Source organism: Procambarus clarkii, chromosome 30 (assembly GCF_040958095.1).
Source record: "Procambarus clarkii isolate CNS0578487 chromosome 30, FALCON_Pclarkii_2.0, whole genome shotgun sequence".
Taxonomy (NCBI): domain Eukaryota; kingdom Metazoa; phylum Arthropoda; class Malacostraca; order Decapoda; family Cambaridae; genus Procambarus; species Procambarus clarkii.
In genome coordinates this window covers 20,460,974-20,478,644 of record NC_091179.1, presented here as the reverse complement: position 1 = coordinate 20,478,644, position 17,671 = coordinate 20,460,974, and positions in this window count along the sequence as shown.

The window sequence follows — 17,671 nt, the reverse complement described above, 5'->3', positions numbered from 1 at the left end:
ACCTGTAGTTCCTGCAAGAGCTCTATGTACCACCTCCAATGTCTCCTTTGTACGAGGAGGACAGAGAACAAAATCCTGCCAAGGTTTCACCATCCCATCGTGGTTGGATACCTTCAGATGATAGCCTACAGTTCCTGCAAAACCTCTATATATCGCCTCTAATGTCTCCTTTGCACGAGGAGTACAGACAGGAAAAACTTGCCAAGATTTCACCATCGTATTGTGCTTGTCCAACTTCACGTGATTACCTACAGTTCCTGCAAGACATTTATCTACCGCCACCAATGTCTCCTTTGCACGAGGAGGAAAGACAGGAAAAACCTGCCAAAATTTCACCATCCCATCGGGGTTGGCCACCTACAAGTGATGACATACAGTTCCTGCAAGACATTTATGTACCGCCTCCAATGTCTCCTTTGCACAAGGAGGACAGACAGGAAAATCCTGCCAAGGTTTCTGCATCACATAGGGGTTGGTCACCTTCAAGTGATGACCTGCAGTTCCTGCAAGACCTTTATGTACTGCCTCCAATGTCTCCTTTACACGAGGACAGACACGAAAATCCAGCCAAGGATTGTGCATCTCATCGGAGTTGGCCACCTTTAGGTGATGACCTACAGTTCCTGCAACTCCTCTATGTTTGGCCTACTTCAGGTGAAAACCTACCATTCCTGGAAGACCTCTATGTTCCGTTTCCAATGTCTCCTTTGCACAAAGTGGACAGACAGGAAAATCATGCCAAGGTTTCTCCATCTCATCGCAGTTGGCTACATTCAGGTGATCGCCGACAATTCCTGCAAGACCTTCATGTTCCGCCTCCAATGTCTCCTTTGCACGAAGATGACAGAGAGAAATACTGCAAATCATGTGATGACATGCAGCTCCTGCAAACCTTCTATGTACCCCCTCCAATGTCTCCTTTGCACGAAGAATACGAACAGGCAATTCCTGTCAAGTGTTTAACTGGTCAGAGTGTAAGGTCTCCTACAAGGTTTGATTGCATACAGTTTCTGGAAGATCTCTGTGCCTCGCCACCTATCTTTGCATTGTATGAGGATGGCATACAAGAAATTCCTACCAGATGTTCTACTGGCCAAAGTGTAAAGTCTCCTGTTCGAATTGATAACATGCAGTTCATTGAAGATATCTGTGCACCCCCACCCATCTCTCCTGTACACGAGGACAATAGACAGGTAATTCCTGCCCAGTGTTCAACAAGCAATAGTGATAGATCCCCTACAGGGATTGATGTCCTGCAGTTCTTTGAAGATCTCATCATACGCGTCCAGCGTATGATGACAAAGATAATCCTCAAAATTAGAAATGTCATATGAAGCAAGATTGACAATAGTTAAATTACATTCTCTAGAAAGGCGAAGAACTAGGGGGTGACATGAAACGGTGTATAAGTGGATGAATGAGCAAAAGGAATATTAATACGGTACTAAAAGTATTAACACAAGAGAGAGAGAACTCGAAATAACGAGTATAAATTGGATAAGGTTAGATTTAGGAAAGACCTGGGTAAATACTGGTTCGGTAACAGGGTTATTGAGTCGTGCAACTAATTACCGCATAACATATTAGAAGAAGGATCCCTTGATTGTTTCAAGCATAGTTTGACATATATATATATATATATATATATATATATATATATATATATATATATATATATATATATATATATATATATATATATATATATATATATATATATATATATATATATATATATATATATATATATATATATATATATATATATAATATATATGAATGATATTGGGTGCTTATAAATAGGAACTGTCTCGTGTGTTCAGCTCCAATAACACCTATGCGGTTACCTTTATTCTTATGTTCAGATTTAGGAAACACATGGGTAAAACCTGATTCGGTAACAGGGTGTTTGATTTATGGAGCCAATAATCGCGTAACGTTGCGGAGGTGCATTCTGCAGTTACCTACATTTCTGCATTTCACCATCCCATCGTTCTAGATAGGTTGGTTATAAATAGGAGCTGCATCGTATGGGCCAATAGGCTTTCTGCAGTTGTCTTTATTCTTATGTTCTTAAGCTTTATATATATTCTTTAGAAAGGCGGGTAATAATGAGGTGACATTATAGAGGTGTACAAGTGAATGAATGTATATATAAAAAGAGATTGGTTATAAATAGGAGCTGCCTCGTATGGGCTAATAGGCTTTCTGCTGTTGGCTTTATTCTTATGTTCCTAAGCTATAATTATATTCTCTAGAAAGGGAAAGAATTAGGGGGTGACATGATAGAAGTGAACAAGTGAATAAATATATATAACATAAGGGATATTAAAAGGGTACTAAAAGCATCAACACTAAACAGAACACGAAACAATAGTTATAAAGTGGATTAGTTCCGATTAATTAAGATTTTGGTAAATACTGGTTCGGTAACAGGATTGCTGATTTGTGGAACCAATTACCGCGTAACATAATAAAAGTAGGATCCCTTGATACTTTCAAGCATAGGTTAGGCATATATATGAAAGATATTGAGTGAATATAAATAGGAGCTGCCTTGTTTGGGACAATAGGCCTTCTACAGTTATCGTCATTTGTATATTCTTATGAATCTAGCTTCAGAGTGAGGTGTCAGTGGATTCCTTCTGGAGAGGTGGTAAGTCTCTGTATAAAATGATCCCAGCTCGATGCCCACCATCCAGTCTCCTGTCTGAGTCTCGTAAGGATGGAAGCTAAAGTGAAGCACAACAGCGGTTCAATTATTCGAGGTTGTGGCGCTGCAAACAAGTCGCGTGTTCACAAGGAACGGAAGATGCGGTTCAACTTCTCCCACTCCAAACTCGACGCTTTAAGAGATGTCGACATTTGTCACGAGAAGAATTTGAATTGGAAAGATAACGAACGTTGCATTCTGAAGTACGAGAAGCTTGAACGGATTGGAAGGAGTGCACTAGATCGTCTCATGAACTTTAAAACACCGTCTTCTTCATTTAATATGCTACCCGTTCAAAGCCTGTATGTTCCTTCTTCAGTGAACAATATGTTGTTGCAGCAAGGGCTGTATAACCGACCTCTTATCTCATCTGTGAATGAGGGCGATGTCGAGATGTGTTACGAGAGCTTGGAACGGAAGGGACGGAAAGCTGTTGATCGCCTCATGACCTTTACAAATGTAAAAAATTTACAAAAGAGGCACACATCCCCGCTGGCCTCCGTGCTCCTATATCCTTCAAATAATATATTGCCACAGCAAAGCCAGCATGTTCAGTTAAATTCAGGGAATGATGACCTACAGTTCCTGCAAGACCTCTATATACCACCTCCAATGTCTCCTATGCCCGAGGAAGACAGACAGTACAATCCTGCCAAGATTTCCCCATCCCATCATGGTTGCACAACTTCACGTGATTACCTACAGTTCCTGCAAGACATTTCTGTACCGCCTCCAATGTCTCCTTTGCACGAGGAGGACAGACAAGAAAAAACTGCCAAGATTTTACCATCCCAAAGTGATGACCTACAGTTCCTGCAAGACCTCTATGTATCGCCTCCAATATCTCCTTTGCACGAGGAGGAGAGACAGGACAAATCTGCCAAGATTTCAAAATCCCATCGTGCTTGTCCAACTTCAAGAGATGACCTACAGTTCCTGCAAGACATTTATGTTCCGCCTCCAATGTCTCCTTTGCACGAGAAGGAGAGACAGGAGAAACCTGCCAAGATTTCACCATCCCAACGTGCTTGTCCAACTTCACGTGATTACCTACAGTTCCTGCAAGACATAAATGTACAGCCACCAATGTCTAATTTGCACGTGGAGGAGAAACAGGAAAAACCTGCCAAAATTTTACCATCCCATCGTGGTTGGATACCTTCAGGTGATGGCCTTCAGTTCCTGCAAGACCTCTATGTATCGCCACCAATGTCTCCTTTGCACGGGGAGGACAGACAGGACAATCCTGCCAAGATTTCACCATCCCATCGTGCTTGTCCAACTTCAAAAGATGACCTACAGTTCCTGCAAGACATTTCTGTACATCCTCCAATATCTCGTTTGCACGAGGAGAACAGACAGGAAAAACCTGCCAAGATTTCACCATCCCATCATGCTTGTCCAACTTCAAGAAATGACCTACAGTTCCTGCAAGACATTTATTTCCCGCCTCCAATGTCTCCTTTGCACGAGGACAGCAGACAGGAAAAACCTGCCAAGATTTCACCATCCCAACGTGCTTGTCCAACATCACGTGATTACCTACAGTTCCTGCAAGACACCAATGTACAGCCACCAATGTCTCCTTTGCACGAGAAGGACAGAAAGGAAAAACCTGCCAAGGTTTCACCATCTCATCGGGCTTGGCCACCTTCAAGTGATGACCTACAGTTCCTGCAAGACCTCTATGTATCGCCTCCAATGTCTCCTCTGCACGAGGAAGACAGACAGGACAATCCTGCAAAGATTTCAAAATCGCATCGTGCTTCTCCAACTTTAAGAGATGACTTACATTTCCTGCAAGACATTTATGTACATCCTCCAATATCTCCTTTGCACGAGGAGAACAAACAGGAAAAACCTGCCAAGATTTCACCATCCCATCATGCTTGTCCAACTTCACGAGATGACATACAGTTCCTGCAAGACATTTATGTACCGCCTCCAATGTCTCCATTGCACGTGGAGGAGAGACAGGAAAAATCTGCTAAGATTTTACCATCCCATCGTGGTTGGATACCTTCAGGTGATGGCCTACTGTTCCTGCAAGACTTCTATGTATCACCACCAATATCTCCTTTGCACGAGGAGGACAGACAGGAGAAATCTGCCAAGATTTCACCATCCCATCGTGCTTGTCCAATTTCTCGAGATGACGTACAGTTCCTGCAAGACATTTATGTACCGCCTCCAATGTCTCCTTTGCCCAAAGAGGACAGACAGGAAAATCCTGCCAAGGTTTCTGAATCACATCGAGGTTGGCCACCTTCAAGTGATGACCTACAGCTGCTGCAAGACATTTATGTACCGCCACCAATATCTCCTTTGCACGAGGAGAGCAGACAGGAAAAACCTGCCAAGATTTCACCATCCCAACGTGCTTGTCCAATTACACGTGATTACCTACAGTTCCTACAAGACATTTCTGTACCGCCTCCAATGTCTCCTTTGCACGAGGAGGACAGACATGAAAAAACTGCCAAGATTTCACCATCCCAAAGTGATGACCTACAGTTCCTGAAAGACCTCTATGTACCGCCGCCAATGTCTCCTTTGCACGAAAAGGAGAGACAGGAAAAACCTGCCAAGGTTTCACCATCCCATCGTGGTTGGATACCTTCAGGTGATGGCCTACAGTTCCTGCAAAACCTCTATGTATCGCCTCCAATATCTCCTTTGCACGAGGAGGAGAGACAGGACAAACCTGCCAAGATTTCAAAATCCCATCGTGCTTGTCCAACTTCAAGAGATGGCCTACAATTCCTGCAAGACATTTATGTTCCGCCTCCAATGTCTCCTTTGCAAGAGGAGGACAGACAGGAAAAACCTGCCAAGGTTTCTGAATCACATCGAGGTTGGCCACCTTCAAGTGATGACCTACAGCTCCTGCAAGACATTTATGTACCGCCATCAATGTCTCCTTTGCACGAGGAGAGCAGACAGGAAAACCCTGCCAAGATTTCACCATCCCAACGTGCTTGTCCAACTTCACGTGATTACCTACAATTCCTGCAAGACATTTCTGTACCGCCACCAATGTCTCCTTTGCACGAGAAGGACAGAAAGGAAAAACCTGCCAAGGTTTCACCATCTCATCGGGCTTGGCCACCTTCAAGTGATGACCTACAGTTCCTGCAAGACCTCTATGTATCGCCTCCAATGTCTCCTCTGCACGAGGAAGACAGACAGGACAATCCTGCAAAGATTTCAAAATCGCATCGTGCTTCTCCAACTACAAGAGATGACTTACAGTTCCTACAAGACATATATGTCCCGCCTCCAATGTCTCCTTTGCACGATATGGACAGACAGGACAAACCTGTCAAGATTTCAAATTCCCATTGTGCTTCTCCAACTTTAAGAGATGACTTACATTTCCTGCAAGACATTTATGTGCATCCTCCAATATCTCCTTTGCACGAGGAGAACAGACAGGAAAAACCTGCCAAGATTTCACCATCCCATCATGCTTGTCCAACTTTAAGAAATGACCTACAGTTCCTGCAAGACATTTATGTCCCGCCTCCAATGTCTCCTTTGCACGAGGAGAGCAGACAGGAAAAACCTGCCAAGATTTCACCATCCCAACGTGCTTGTCCAACATCACTTGATTACCTACAGTTCCTGCAAGACACCAATGTACAGCCACCAATGTCTCCTTTGCACGTAGAGGAGAGACAGGACAAACCTGCCAAGATTTCACCATCCCATCGTGCTTGTCCAATTTCAAGAGATGACCTACAGTTCCTGCAAAACATTTATGTTCCGCCTCCAATGTCTCCTTTGCACGAGAAGGACAGACAGGAAAAACCTGCCAAGATTTCACCATCCCATCGAGGTTGGATACTTTCAGGTGATGACCTACAGTTCCTGCAAGACATTTATGTATCGCCACCAATGTCTCCTTTGCGCGAGAAGGACAGACAGGAAAAACCTGCCAAGATTTCACCATCCCATCTTGCTTGTCCAATTTCACGTGATGACCTACAGTTCCTGCAAGACATATATGTACAGCCACCAATGTCTCCTTTGCACGTGGAGGAGAGACAGGAAAAACCTGCTAAGATTTTACCATCCCATCGTGGTTGGATACCTTCAGGTGATGGCCTACAGTTCCTGCAAGACTTCTATGTATCGCCACCAATGTCTCCTTTGCACGAGGAGGACAGACAGGAGAAATCTGCCAAGATTTCACCATCCCATCGTGCTTGTCCAATTTCTCGAGATGACGTACAGTTCCTGCAAGACATTTATGTACCGCCTCCAATGTCTCCTTTGCACGAGGAGGACAGACAGGAAAAACCTGCCAGGATTTCACCATCCTATCGACGTTGGATTCTTTCAGGTGATGACCTACAGTTCCTGCAAGACATTTATGTACCGCCTCCAATGTCTCCTGTGGACGAGGAGGACAGACAGGACAAACCTGCCAAGATTTCACCATCCCATCGTGCTTGTCCAACTTCACGAGATGACATACAGTTCCTGCAAGACATTTATGTACCGCCTCCAATGTCTCCATTGCACGTGGACAGACAGGAAAAACCTGCCAAGATTTCACTATCCCATCGTGATTGTCCAACTTCACGACATGACATACAGTTCCTGCAAGACATATATGTACCGCCACCAATGTCTCCTTTGCATGAGGAGGAGAGACAGGAAAAACCTGCCAAGATTTCACCATCCCAACGTCCTTGTCCACCTTCAAGAAACGACTTACAGTTCCTGCAAGACATATGTGTCCCGCCTCCAATGTCTCCTTTGCCCAAAGAGGACAGACAAGAAAATCCTGCCAAGGTTTCTGAATCACATCGAGGTTAGCCACCTTCAAGTGATGACCTACAGCTCCTGCAAGACATTTATGTACCGCCACCAATATCTCCTTTGCACGAGGAGAGCAGACAGGAAAAACCTGCTAAGATTTTACCATCCCATCGTGGTTGGATACCTTCAGGTGATGGCCTACAGTTCCTGCAAGACCTTTATGTATCGCCACCAATGTCTCCTTTGCACGAGGAGGATAGACATGACAAACCTGCCAAGATTTCACCATCCCATCGTGCTTGTCCAATTTCTCGAGATGACGTACAGTTCCTGCAAGATATTTATGTACCGCCTCCAATGTCTTCTTTGCACGAGGAGGACAGACAGGAAAAACCTGCCAGGATTTCACCATCCTATCGAGGTTGGATACTATCAGGTGATGACCTACAGTTCTTGCAAGACATTTATGTACCGCCACCAATGTCTCCTTTGCACGAGGAGGACAGACAGGAAAATCATGCCAAGGTTTCTCCATCTCATCGCAGTTGGCTACCTTCAGGTGATCGCCGACAATTCCTGGAAGACCTTCATGTTCCGCCTCCAATGTCTCCTTTGCACGAAGACGACAGAGAGAAATACTGCAAATCATGTGATGACATGCAGCTCCGGCAAACCTTTTATGTACCCCCTCCAATGTTTCCTTTGCACGAGGAATACGAACAGTTAATTCCTGCAAAGTGTTTAACTGGTCAAAGTGTAAGGTCTCCTACAAGGTTTGATTGCATACAGCTTCTGGAAGATCTCTGTGCCTCGCCACCTATCTTTACATTGTACGAGGATGACATACAAGAAATTCCTACCAGATGTTCTACTGGCCAAAGTGTAAAGTCTCCTGTTCGAATTGATAACATGCAGTTCATTGAAGATATCTGTGCACCCCCACCCATCTCTCCTGTACACGAGGACAATAGACAGGTAATTCCTGCCCAGTGTTCAACAAGCAATAGTGATAGATCTCCTACAGGGATTGATGTCATGCAGTTCTTTGAAGATCTCTATGCAACGCCACCCTTCTGCCCCGTACAAGAGGAAGACAGGCAGTTAATTCCTGAGAAGTGTTTCCCTGAGATGTTTTCACTTGGCCCATGTATGCCGTCTTCTTCCGGGAACGATGATCTGCTGTTCAAGCCTCCCTTCTCCACTTTATACTATGGCATTCAACGCCGGATTCCTGTACCAGATAAGTCTCCCCAGCAACCTTCAGCCAACCGACATGTGGAATATTTTGTCACCAAGAAAGATCCATGTAACGAAAAATCACTGAAATACATTTTCATCAGGAAGGAACTAGTCAATCATCGGCATGACCACTTCTCAATCAATGAGCGCGAACAACCTCAACTCCTCACTTAGCAAACATTCTTCAGTCAGATTTATCTTGAGAAAAGTTCATTTGGAGAACGTGTTCCGTCCCGTTTAGTGACTGGTGATTTGCTGGTACTGTAAGTCCTGCATGTCCGTGTAGAACTAGCATATTTGGATGACATTCCTGACCAAGCATGTTATTCTTGTTTTAGTGTCATGTATTGTATATAATCTGTTATTGTAAAAATTCGTTGTATAATTTTGGAAAACCCAATTACTTTTTAATAAATTTGTTCATAAAATTGACATTTCATTTTTTCCTACTATGAACTCTGTTATTCATATAAATGCTACACATTAAAAATAGAAATGATGGGTTCACAAAGTTTCACATTTTTTAACTTTCTTGGATGGATAAGTTGGGACCCTTTGTCAACACAGAATTATTAGCACATTGGTCATCGAAACCATAAAGATGGCAATCGCAAAGATGCAAAAGCTATCTCTGATTATAAAACTCAGTCAGAGAAGTTTTAACAACTAATTTCCATTTGTAGAATACAAGATAACTTAATATATATGTTTAAATAATGATATATATTAAAATATCCCAAAATAAAAAAAATATAAAGAATCATAATACAAACACTGGATTTTAAACTGGGGAAATGATTTTCTACTGCTTCGGCTTACAAATACAACCCCACCAAGTAAAAAAGGAACGATACCATGAGATCCAGCAGATACCACGAGATCATGAAGACGATTTGTGTTTGCAATAATCGATTTAAGTAACTTTCCACAATAGACGTTAGGCTAATTGGCCGATAGTTTGACCCAAGTGATCTATCTCCTTTCTTAAAAATTAGTACCACATTAGCAACCTTCCATGACTCTGGCACTCTGTTTGACTCTATTGATTTATTAAATATGGTAGACAGTAACTCGGAAACTTCCTTTGCATTCTTTAAGCACCCTGACAAACAGTTCATCGTCTAATATCTGTATATGTGTGAAATAGTTTAAATCCATTTATTTGATATTCAGCAAATAGTTCTCTATTCTCTACAATCACCCACGTTTCGGTTAGTGCAATAATATCTTTTTTTCTGTGATACAAGAGCATTTAAATCGTTTATTTTGTTTCTTATACTCCTGCTGTTAGTGTAGTATACCCTAAGTGTATTATTATTTTGTTGCCCAACTCCTTAAAATATTTAATAAAAATACTACTCACCCATTCGTCATTATCCAATATCTGACCTATCTCTGTATTTAATGGACCTATTCCTTCTTTAATCTTTGTTAGATATAACTGAAAAAAAAACTTTAAGATTTGCCTTTGCCCTCCCTGCCATGCGAAGTTCATAGATTCTGATTGCCCTCCTTATCTCTTTTTTTTTGTTTACATTTTAACCATATGAATGAATTCTTGTTAAGTGTCGTCCCTATTATTAATCTACTTATATCATGATCTCTTTCTACCTATAAGGCTCTTCAGATGTTTTGTTATCCATTTCGGGTCATTGGTATTCGATCTGTTAAATTTGTATTATACTACATTTCTTTGATTTGCTTAGAATATTTTTAAATAAGTTATGTTTAGAATCGAAAGGGATCTAAGAGTTATAATTAATAAGAATTGAAACCAAAAAAACAACAGCGCATAAATGTTCGTATTAAGGCAAATAGGACACTGGAATTTATTAATCGAAACGTTACTAATAAGACACCTGGTGTTGTTCAACAGCTTTATCTTGATCTGGTTAGGTGCCATTTAGATTATGCAGTTCAGTTTTGGTCGTTGTACTGTAGAATGGATAAAAAATTAATAGAACGCGTCCAGCGTATGATGACAAAGATAATCCTCAAAATTAGAAATGTCATATGAAGCAAGATTGACAATAGTTAAATTACATTCTCTAGAAAGGCGAAGAACTAGGGGGTGACATGATAACGGTGTATAAGTGGATTAATGGGCATAACAAAAGGAATATTAATACGGTACTAAAAGTATTAACACAAGAGAGAGAAAACTCGAAATAACGAGTATAAATTGGATAAGGTTAGATTTAGGAAAGACCTGGGTAAATACTGGTTCGGTAACAGGGTTGTTGAGTCGTGCAACTAATTACCGCGTAACATATTAGAAGAAGAATCCCTTGATTGTTTCAAGCATAGTTTAGACATATATATATATGTTTAATTATATATTATAGTTTAAATATATACATATATAATGAATGATATTGGGTGCTTATAAATAAGAACTGCCTCGTGTGGGCAGGTCCAATAAGACCTATGCGGTTACCTTTATTCTTATGTTCAGATTTAGGAAACACCTGGGTAAAACCTGATTCGGTAACAAGGTGATTGATTTGTGGAGCCAATAATCGCGTAACGTTGCGGAGGTGCATTCTGCAGTTAACTACATTTCTGCATTTCACCATCCTATCGTTCTAGATAAGTTGGTTATAAATAGGAGCTGCATCGTATGGGCCAATAGGCTTTCTGCAGTTGCCTTTATTCTTATGTTCTTAAGCTTTAATTATATTCTTTAGAAAGGCGGGTAATAATGGGGTGACATTATAGAGGTGTACAAGTGAATGAATGTATATACCAAAAGAGATTGGTTATAAATAGGAGCTGCCTCGTATGGGCCAATAGGCTTTCTGCTGTTGGCTTTATTCTTATGTTCCTAAGCTATAATTATATTCTCTAGAAAAGGAAAGAATTAGGGGGTGACATGATAGAGGTGTACAAGTGAATAAATTTATATAACATAAGGGATATTAAAAGGGTACTAAAAGCATCAACACTAAACAGAACACGAAACAATAGTTATAAAGTGGATTAGTTTCGATTAATTAAGATTTTGGTAAATACTGGTTCGGTAACAGGATTGCTGATTTGTGGAACCAATTACCGCGTAACATAATAAAAGTAGGATCCCTTGATACTTTCAAGCATAGGTTAGGCATATATATGAAAGATATTGAGTGAATATAAATAGGAGCTGCCTTGTTTGGGACAATAGGCCTTCTACAGTTATCGTCATTTGTATATTCTTATGAATTTAGCTTCAGAGTGAGTTGTCAGTGGATTCCTTCTGTTGAGGTGGTAAGTCTCTGTATAAAATGATCCCAGCTCGATGCCCACCATCCAGTCTCCTGTCTGAGTCTCGTAAGGATGGAAGCTAAAGTGAAGCACAACAGCGGTTCAATTATTCGAGGTTGTGGCGCTGCAAACAAGTCGCGTGTTCACAAGGAACAGAAGATGAGGTTCAACTTCTCCCACTCCAAACTCGACGCTTTAAGAGATGTCGACATTTGTCACGAGAAGAATCTGAATTGGAAAGATAACGAACGTTGCATTCTGAAATACGAGAAGCTTGAACGGATTGGAAGGTGTGCACTAGATCGTCTCATGAACTTTAAAACACCGTCTTCTTCATTTAATATGCTACCCGTTCAAAGCCTGTATGTTCCTTCTTCAGTGAACAATATGTTGTTGCAGCAAGGGCTGTATAACCGACCTCTTATCTCATCTGTGAATGAGGGCGATGTCGAGATGTGTTACGAGAGCTTGGAACGGAAGGGACGGAAAGCTGTTGATCGCCTCATGAACTTTACAAATGTAAAAAAATTACAAAAGAGGCACACATCCCCGCTGGCCTCCGTGCTCCTATATCCTTCAAATAATATGTTGCCACAGCAAAGCCAGCATGTTCAGTTAAATTCAGGGAATGATGACCTACAGTTCCTGCAAGACCTCTATATACCACCTCCAATGTCTCCTATGCCCGAGGAAGACAGACAGTACAATCCTGCCAAGATTTCCCCATCCCATCATGCTTGCACAACTTCACGTGATTACCTACAGTTCCTGCAAGACATTTCTGTACCGCCTCCAATGTCTCCTTTGCACGAGGAGGACAGACAAGAAAAAACTGCCAAGATTATACCATCCCAAAGTGATGACCTACAGTTCCTGCAAGACCTCTATGTATCGCCTCCAATATCTCCTTTGCACGAGGAGGAGAGACAGGACAAATCTGCCAAGATTTCAAAATCCCATCGTGCTTGTCCAACTTCAAGAGATGACCTACAGTTCCTGCAAGACATTTATGTTCCGCCTCCAATGTCTCCTTTGCACGAGAAGGAGAGACAGGAGAAACCTGCCAAGATTTCACCATCCCAACGTGCTTGTCCAACATCACGTGATTACCTACAGTTCCTGCAAGACATAAATGTACAGCCACTAATGTCCAATTTGCACGTGGAGGAGAAACAGGAAAAACCTGCCAAAATTTTACCATCCCATCGTGGTTGGATACCTTCAGGTGATGGCCTTCAGTTCCTGCAAGACCTCTATGTATCGCCACCAATGTCTCCTTTGCACGGGGAGGACAGACAGGACAATCCTGCCAAGATTTCACCATCCCATCGTGCTTGTCCAACTTCATGAGATGACCTACAGTTCCTGCAAGACATTTCTGTACATCCTCCAATATCTCCTTTGCACGAGGAGAAAAGACTGGAAAAACCTGCCAAGATTTCAACATCCCATCATGCTTGTCCAACTTCAAGAAATGACCTGGAGTTCCTGCAAGACATTTATGTCCCGCCTCCAATGTCTCCTTTGCACGAGGAGAGCAGACAGGAAAAACCTGCCAAGATTTCACCATCCCAACGTGCTTGTCCAACATCACGTGATTACCTACAGTTCCTGCAAGACAGGAATGTACAGCCACCAATGTCTCCTTTGCACGTAGAGGAGAGACAGGACAAACCTGCCAAGATTTCACCATCCCATCGTGCTTGTCCAATTTCACGTGATTACCTACAGTTCCTACAAAACATTTCTGTACCGCCTCCAATGTCTCCTTTGCACGAGGAGGACAGACATGAAAAAACTGCCAAGATTTCACCATCCCAAAGTGATGACCTACAGTTCCTGAAAGACCTCTATGTACCGCCGCCAATGTCTCCTTTGCACGAGAAGGAGAGACAGGAAAAACCTGCCATGGTTTCACCATCCCATCGTGGTTGGATACCTTCAGGTGATGGCCTACAGTTCCTGCAAGACATTTATGTTCCGCCTCCAATGTCTCCTTTGCAAGAGGAGGAGAGACAGGAAAAACCTGCCAAGGTTTCTGAATCACATCGAGGTTGGCCACCTTCAAGTGATGACCTACAGCTCCTGCAAGACATTTATGTACTGCCACCAATGTCTCCTTTGCACGAGGAGAGCAGACAGGAAAAACCTGCCAAGATTTCACCATCCCAACGTGCTTGTCCAACTTCACGTGATTGCCTACAGTTCCTGCAAGATATATATGTACAGCCACCAATATCTCCTTTGCACGTGGAGGAGAGACAGGAAAAACCTGCCAAGATTTTACCATCCCATCGTGGTTGGATACCTTCAGGTGATGGCCTACAGTTCCTGCAAGACCTCTATGTATCGCCACCAATGTCTCCTTTGCACGGGGAGGACAGACAGGACACACCTGCCAAGATTTCACCATCCCATCGTGCTTGTCCAATTTCACGTGATTACCTACAGTTCCTGCAAGACATTTCTGTACCGCCACCAATGTCTCCTTTGCACGAGAAGGACAGAAAGGAAAAACCTGCCAAGGTTTCACCATCTCATCGGGCTTGGCCACCTTCAAGTGATGACCTACAGTTCCTGCAAGACCTCTATGTATCGCCTCCAATGTCTCCTCTGCACGAGGATGACAGACAGGACAATCCTGCAAAGATTTCAAAATCGCATCGTGCTTCTCCAACTACAAGAGATGACTTACAGTTCCTACAAGACATATATGTCCCGCCTTCAATGTCTCCTTTGCCCGAAGAGGACAGACAGGAAAATCCTGCCAAGGTTTCTGAATCACATCGGGGTTTTCCACCTTCAAGTGATGACCTAGAACTCCTGCAAGACATTTATGTATCGCCTCCAATGTCTCCTTTGCACGATGAGGACAGACAGGACAAACCTGTCAAGATTTCAAATTCCCATTGTGCTTCTCCAACTTTAAGAGATGACTTACATTTCCTGCAAGACATTTATGTACATCCTCCAATATCTCCTTTGCACGAGGAGAACAGACAGGAAAAACCTGCCAAGATTTCAAAATCCCATCATGCTTGTCCAACTTCAAGAAATGACCTACAGTTCCTGCAAGACATTTATGTCCCGCCTCCAATGTCTCCTTTGCACGAGGAGAGCAGACAGGAAAAAACTGCCAAGATTTCACCATCCCAACGTGCTTGTCCAACATCACTTGATTACCTACAGTTCCTGCAAGACACCAATGTACAGCCACCAATGTCTCCTTTGCACGTAGAGGAGAGACAGGACAAACCTGCCAAGATTTCACCATCCCATCGTGCTTGTCCAATTTCACGTGATTACCTGCAGTTCCTACAAGACATTTCTGTACCGCATCCAATGTCTCCTTTGCACGAGGAGGACAGACATGAAAAAACTGCCAAGATTTCACCATCTCAAAGTGATGACCTACAGTTCCTGAAAGACCTCTATGTACTGCCGCTAATGTCTCCTTTGCCCGATGAGGACAGACAGGAAAATCCTGCCAAGGTTTCTGAATCACATCGGGGTTTTCCACCTTCAAGTGATGACGTAGAACTCCTGCAAGACATTTATGTATCGCCTCCAATGTCTCCTTTGCACGATGAGGAAAGACAGGACAAACCTGTCAAGATTTCAAATTCCCATTGTGCTTCTCCAACTTTAAGAGATGACTTACATTTCCTGCAAGACATTTATGTACATCCTCCAATATCTCCTTTGCACGAGGAGAACAGACAGGAAAAACCTGCCAAGATTTCACCATCCCATCATGCTTGTCCAACTTCAAGAAATGACCTACAGTTCCTGCAAGACATTTATGTCCCGCCTCCAATGTCTCCTTTGCACGAGGAGAGCAGACAGGAAAAACCTGCCAAGATTTCACCATCCCAACGTGCTTGTCCAACATCACTTGATTACCTGCAGTTCCTGCAAGACACCAATGTACAGCCACCAATGTCTCCTTTGCACGTAGAGGAGAGACAGGACAAACCTGCCAAGATTTCACCATCCCATCATGCTTGCACAACTTCACGTGATTACCTACAGTTCCTGCAAGACATTTCTGTACCGCCTCCAATGTCTCCTTTGCACGAGGAGGACAGACAAGAAAAAACTGCCAAGATTTTACCATCCCAAAGTGATGACCTACAGTTCCTGCAAGACCTCTATGTATCGCCTCCAATATCTCCTTTGCACGAGGAGGAGAGACAGGACAAATCTGCCAAGATTTCAAAATCCCATCGTGCTTGTCCAACTTCAAGAGATGACCTACAGTTCCTGCAAGACATTTATGTTCCGCCTCCAATGTCTCCTTTGCACGAGAAGGAGAGACAGGAGAAACCTGCCAAGATTTCACCATCCCAACGTGCTTGTCCAACTTCACGTGATTACCTACAGTTCCTGCAAGACATAAATGTACAGCCACCAATGTCTAATTTGCACGTGGAGGAGAAACAGGAAAAACCTGCCAAAATTTTACCATCCCATCGTGGTTGGATACCTTCAGGTGATGGCCTTCAGTTCCTGCAAGACCTCTATGTATCGCCACCAATGTCTCCTTTGCACGGGGAGGACAGAAAGGACAATCCTGCCAAGATTTCACCATCCCATCGTGCTTGTCCAACTTCAAGAGATGACCTACAGTTCCTGCAAGACATTTCTGTACATCTACCAATATCTCCTTTGCACGAGGAGAACAGACAGGAAAAACCTGCCAAGATTTCACCATCCCATCATGCTTGTCCAACTTCAATAAATGACCTAGAGTTCCTGCAAGACATTTATGTCCCGCCTCCAATGTCTCCTTTGCACGAGGAGAGCAGACAGGAAAAACCTGCCAAGATTTCACCATCCCAACGTGCTTGTCCAACATCACGTGATTACCTACAGTTCCTGCAAGACACGAATGTACAGCCACCAATGTCTCCTTTGCACGTAGAGGAGAGACAGGACAAACCTGCCAAGATTTCACCATCCCATCGTGCTTGTCCAATTTCACGTGATTACCTACAGTTCCTGAAAGACCTCTATGTACCGCCGCCAATGTCTCCTTTGCACGAGAAGGAGAGACAGGAAAAACCTGCCAAGGTTTCACCATCCCATCGTGGTTGGATACCTTCAGGTGATGTTCTACAGTTCCTGCAAGACCTTTATGTATCGCCTCCAATATCTCCTTTGCACGAGGAGGAGAGACAGGACAAACCTGCCAAGATTTCAAAATCCCATCGTGCTTGTCCAACTTCAAGAGATGACCTACAGTTCCTGCAAGACATTTCTGTACCGCCACCAATGTCTCCTTTTCACGAGGAGAGCAGACAGGAAAAACCTGCCAAGATTTCACCATCCTATCGTGGTTGTCCAATTTCACGTGATTACCTACAGTTCCTGCAAGACATTTCTGTACCGCCACCAATGTCTCCTTTGCACGAGAAGGACAGACAGGAAAAACCTGCCAAGGTTTCACCATCTCATCGGGCTTGGCCACCTTCAAGTGATGACCTACAGTTCCTGCAAGACCTCTATGTATCGCCTCCAATGTCTCCTCTGCACGAGGAAGACAGACAGGACAATCTTGCAAAGATTTCAAAATCGCATCGTGCTTCTCCAACTTCAAGAGATGACTTAAAGTTCCTGCAAGACATATATGTCCCGCCTCCAATGTCTCCTTTGCCCAAAGAGGACAGACAGGAAAATCCTGCAAAGGTTTCTGAATCACATCGAGGT